A 5,729-nucleotide genomic window follows, 5' to 3' on the forward strand; every position below is an offset into this window, starting at 1 on the left:
GAGTATTGAGGTCTCCTACAATTAAAGTATTGTTATCAATATGACTCTTTATTTTGGTTAACAGTTGGCTTATGTAGATGGCTGCTCCCATGTTGGGGACATAGATATTTACAATTATTAGATCTTCTTGTTGGATAGACCCTTTAAGAATGATATAGTGTCCTTCTGTGTCTCTAACTACAGTCTTTAGCTTAAAATCTAATTTGTCTGATATAAGAATTGCTACCCCAGCTTTCTTTTGAGGTGTGTTGGCATGGAAGATGGATCTCAATCCCTTCACTTTCAGTCTGGATGTATCTTTAGGTTCAAAATGAGTCTCTTGTAGACACCATATGGATGGGTCCTGTCTTTTTATCCAATCTGCAGCCCTGTGCCATTTTATGGGAGCATTTAGGCTGTTCACATTGAGAGTGATTATTGAAAGATATGAATTTATTGTCATCATGTTGCCTGTGACATCCTTGTTTCTATAGATTGTCTCTATAAATTTCTGTTCTATATCACTCCTGGGGTCTTTCTCCTTTTATAGAACCCCCCTTAATATTTCTTGTAGGGCCAGCTTAGTGGTCACATATTGTTTCAGTTTCTGCCTGTCTTGGAAGCTCTGCATCTCTCCATCCATTCTCAATGACAGCCTTGCCAGATAAAGTATTCTTGGCTGCATGTTCTTCTCATTTAGTACCCTGAATATGTCTTGCCATCCCTTTCTGGCTTGCCAGGTCTTTGTGGGTAGGTCTGACATTATTCTGATGTTCCTCCCTCTATATGTAAGGAATCTCCTCCCCCTAACTGCCCTTAAGATGATTTCCTTGGTTCTAAGATTTGCAAGTTTTACTATTACATGCTGGGGCATTGACCTGTTTTCCTTGATCTTCAGAGGGGTCCTTCTGCCTCTAGGACACGAATGTTTGTTTCAGTCCCCAGATTAAGGAGGTTTTCAGCTATGATTTGCTCAAATATATCTTCTAGTCCTCTCTCTCTCTCCACCCCCTCAGGGATCCCGATAATTCTGACATTGGAACGTTTCATGGTGTCACTTATTTCTCTGATTCTATTTTCATGGATTTTGAGTTGTTTCTCCCTGGCCTCCTTTTTTTCCTTCTTGTCTATAATTGGTCTTCTAGATCACTAATTCATTCTTCAGCCTCGCTTACCCTAGCTGTTAGATTATCTAGATTAGATTTGATCTCATTCATAGCATTTTTAAGTTCTGCCAATTCAGCTTTCATTTCTGCCCTTAGAGACTCTATGTTGCCATTACTCAATTTCTCCATTCCAGCTATTGTCTTCACAACTGCTACCCTGAATTCCATCTCCAACATCCTGGATATATCTGTATCCATTTGTAAATCTCTGGCAGAAGTCAGAGTGTCTGAGTCTTTCCTATTTTGGGGGTTCCTCCTCCTAGTCATTCTGTTGAGGGGTGGTTGAGGGAATGTATAGAGTCCAAATTATTGCCCACAACCCAAGCAAGATGCACCTGTTTTATAGGGACCTTAGGGTTGTTGGCCTCTTGTTTTCCCAGCCTGTCTTCTGGGGGAGAGGCCTGCTGCGCTGCTACTCAGGCAACCCTGTTTGGGCAGTGTTGCCCTGCCCCTGGTGGTGTAGGATGGGTTCAGTGAACACCGGTTTTTTGGGGGCTTTTGTTCTCTGGTGGCTTTCCCTGGTGGCTTTCTGCATCTCTTCCAAGAGTCAGAGCAGAAGAGATCTTTTCCAACCCTCTGCCTCAGAGCAGAGATCGCAGTCTGTTCTTCAGTGAGCTCTCCAGGCCACACTATCTCCATTTCTGTCTGTGCTGCTATAAACTGCAGTGTCCTGAGTTGTGCGCCCCTCAGCAGCGTTCCCAGTCCTCACCTCGAAGTTGGGCACAGGGCTACATCTCTGCCCTTTGTGCTTCTAAAATCGCCAGCCACCCCCAGTTCACACCCTCAGCCCCACCGCTCCAGGTTTCTGTCTGGGGATGTCCTAAAGTCCTTTCCCCGCCACTACAGGTCTGCATATCTGTGCCCAATCCCCAGCACAGGACGCCATCACTCACTGGTGCTGTAGGATTGCCACGGCTCCCTCCCCCTTCAGTTTATCTTTGGATATGTGCCCACAGAATCATGGCTCCCTGCTTCTATCTCAAAACTAAACGCCTGCGATATTCTGTTTGTAGAGATCCAGATCCATCTTCTTATATCTAAGGCTGATTTCATGGGTGTTCAGAGTGGTCTGGTAGATATCCAGCTCAATTCCAAGGACTGGTTGGAATAGGGTCCCCTACTCCTCTGCCATCTTTTCCAGGTTACCAAGGAATCATGACTTATATTTGTTAAGAGAGACTAAGGTACATAAACAAAAAAACCCTAATTTTTTGAGTAAATGGGCCATATTGCTTTTGATGAGAATTATGGCAATATTTATTAAGAAACTTAACCATGTTGAAATACATTTATTTATAGATCTGTATAGTAAGGAAACCAGAGATCCACACTTACATATCATGTTAATTTATAAGTGTGTGTTTAATTAGGAGTATTCAGGTTTCTCAAAAATTTTTATAACAGAAAAACATTAAAACTGCTAAATGTTCAAACAAGAATAGAGGAGTGCTTTTCACAGTGTGAGCCCTAATCCACAGTGGGTCATGGAAAAAGCTTACTGGGTCGCAAAGAATATATTTTTGCAAATTATCCCAATTTATTAAGGAGATAATTGAGGCACAGAAAGACTAAATAAAGTGCCTGTAATGCCACATACTTAGCCAGGGAAAGCTGAGCTTTCTAACTCAGATATCTCATGCTCTTATTGGATGCTTCCAGAAGCTGCTATGTTATTGGTCTACTTATGTAACATGGGTCTTATGGAAGGGAATGAGGGACCTTCAGACTATCAGGATTTAGAGGAGCTACGGGGAGTTAGCTGTCATGGGACTGAATGAGCAGAGTTGCCATCATTCTTATTCTTAATATTTCTTAAGAGCTTTATTTTTTCTTTGGATTATCATGGCCATACTAATTTCAGGCACACCTGGGCTGCCTTGCTTGAATTTCCAGGTATTGGCCTTCAGAAACTGATACATTTTTAAAACATAACCCAAGCCTTTCATCCCCTGGGAAGCTGGGACATAAGAGTTATGCATACTTTATTAATAGTCCTACAATTGTCCTAAATTTTTAAAAAATTTCTAATAAAATATTTTAAGCATGTAACAAAGTGTGCAGGTAATATAAAAATTTTTCATGGACCCACAACCAATATTTTCCCTTCTTTCTTTTCTTCCTTCCTTCCTTCCTTCCTTTCTTCTTTTCTTCCTTCATATTTGCTCCAACCATTATCTCAGAAGAATTGTAATTCATATGAAAACCTATATTGAGGGTTAAGTTTTGATTTCAATACAAAGAAATCTTGTCTTCAGTGTTCCTCTAATCAGTACGTGTATGTGTGTGAATGTGTGTGGGTGTTTACATATGCTTGATTTAGAAATGTATTCCTTTAGGGCTAAGCTTCACCTTTCAAAGGTATTTTTTTTCTCATATACATATAAATATATATTTTTTGCTAATGAGTGGGTATGTATGAAAGACACCTAAATTGCCCATATCCTCCTCATATAATCAGAATCTTAATGGAACAATAGAAATGTTACAGTTGCTTCCAAAGTTTGAAAGAATGAGAGGAGGAAAATACTTCATTAGGATAAAATTATAGATTTTTTTTCCAATTAAACTTATATAGGTAAGAAATATTCATTCCCCAAATCAGATAACTTTGTGAGTTTCAGCATCTTTTAGCTCAATGGATTTGCTGATTATCTTACTATAAGAAGTATAGCATTTTTAATATATTCTAGGTACCATATGATATAGCAATAAATAAGAAACATGTCTCCTATTATGAAACTTGTATTAACAAGAGCATTAAGGCCTAATATAGTATATCCCAACATATTGTTTTGTTTTGTTTTATGTTTTTTTGTTGAAAACAGATTGTATCAATTCTGCAGTTAATTGCTATGCCAAATTACAGGTTTAGGGAAGGATGAGGCCATTTTAGGTAGAATGGTTAGGAAGGCCTCCTTGAAGAGGTGACATTTAAGCAGAAATTTTAGTTATTTGAAGGAAAAACCATGGTAGATCTGGGAATGGATATTCCAGAAAGAAAGTTCTAGAATAGCTGGTGTAAAGGCCTAAGCTGCCTTTGTTTAGGACAGGCCAAGATAAGATCAAACAGCAGGGAGAAGCCAGAGCACACAGGGCCTTACAGACAGTTTATAAGTGAGGAGTTTGGATTTTATTCTGAGTGTGGTCAAAATCAGTGGATTATTTTAAGCATGGAAATCACATATCTGACTTACATTTTAAAGAGGTCTTTCTATGTGTTACAAATAAGATAGACAAAAGGAGACTATAGGCCAGTATAGTTGTTCAGACAACTATATAGTTTAATTTGGAGAGAACAGTGGAGATGGTACGAAGTGGTTGGACTTTGGATGTGTTATTAAGATAGACTTATTGAGGACTTGCTCTGATTAAAATAACATTTCTGGTAAGTGGTGAAAGGGTAGACTATGATGTGAGGAAAACCGTATACCTTTCTCATTGACAAAAATAAATGTCAAATGAATGAAAGAGATGTTTAAGAAACATCTATAAACATATCAGAAGAAAAATGTAGAAACATGTGATTAAGACAAAAGGTCAGAATCCAAGAAGAATCCAAAAAGGCAAAAGAAAGTATTTGAGATTATATAAAATAAAACAAAAGAAAATATTCTGAATTTCTAAAGATTACTTATAAGTCAATTAAAAGCACAATAAAAGAGGGGACAAAACATAGAAACAAGAATTTCAGAGGAGAAACAAATGCAGTTGATGAAAACAATTCACAGCTTCATCTCCAATCAATGAAACAGAAATTCAAATGAAGATTTGTAAGTCATTATGTTAATAGATGTTTGAAAGATGGCTAATACCAGGTGTTAGTGAGAACATAGCCAAAGAAATGCTTTCATACCTTGTGGATGTTCATAAATTGTGGCTGAGAGCATAAATTAGCACACTCTTATTGGAAAGCAACTTGGGCAATGCCAATCAAACTGCTATTTCCTTTGATTCCTAGGTATCTGCCATAGGTGTGCAGAAGCATGTACAAGGATATTCATTTCAGCATCATAATAGCAGTGAAAAACTGGAAGTCTGAACATCCATCAGAAGAGACAATTAACTGAACTATGGCACATGCTACCTAAAGCTATGTGGGAATCAGATATGTCTGCATGCCCCTAAAAAGATCCCCAAACCATTGTCAGGAAAAAAAAAAAAAAAAACCCAAACCCCAAATAAAACAAGTTGTAAAACAATTCATGAAGCCTGGTCCTGTTTAGGTAAACACAAAACAAAACACACACACACACACACAGAAACAAACAAAAAAACCCCACACAAATTATGTGTATATGTATTTGATAGTAATATATTTTGTAATTGTGTTTATGTGAATGCACAAAAGTCTACACATATGTACATAAAATTGTTAACTCTGATTACTTCTAGGAAAGGAAATAGATTTGGGGTAAGAGTGAAAAAGTAATTTTAGTTTTCGCTCTCTATAGTTTGTAATGTTATAAATTTTCTTTGAGTATTTACTCATGTATTCCTTATCTAATTAAAATTAAATTTTTATGTATACTGATTAGTCCATTTGGCAAGTCATATAAACTCATCAATCTGACTTGAATTATTCCC

At 37.6% G+C, this 5,729-nt stretch overlaps 1 long non-coding RNA gene across 2 annotated transcripts in view; it reads left to right on the forward strand.

Annotated features, from left to right (window-relative positions):
* Window positions 1-5,469, forward strand: part of LOC115940051 (uncharacterized) — a 67,146-nt gene extending 61,677 nt beyond the window's left edge. Inside the window, exon 7 of one of the 2 annotated variants that reach the window (XR_004074840.2) lies at window positions 5,104-5,469. This is a non-coding gene — a long non-coding RNA (uncharacterized LOC115940051). The remainder of the gene's footprint in view (window positions 1-5,103) is intronic. The other variant, XR_004074838.2, reaches the window with a different exon arrangement.
* The last annotated feature ends 260 nt before the right edge of the window (window positions 5,470-5,729 follow it).

This window comes from Leptonychotes weddellii, chromosome 1 (assembly GCF_054177405.1).
Source record: "Leptonychotes weddellii isolate Sample4059 chromosome 1, ASM5417740v2, whole genome shotgun sequence".
NCBI lineage: Eukaryota > Metazoa > Chordata > Mammalia > Carnivora > Phocidae > Leptonychotes > Leptonychotes weddellii.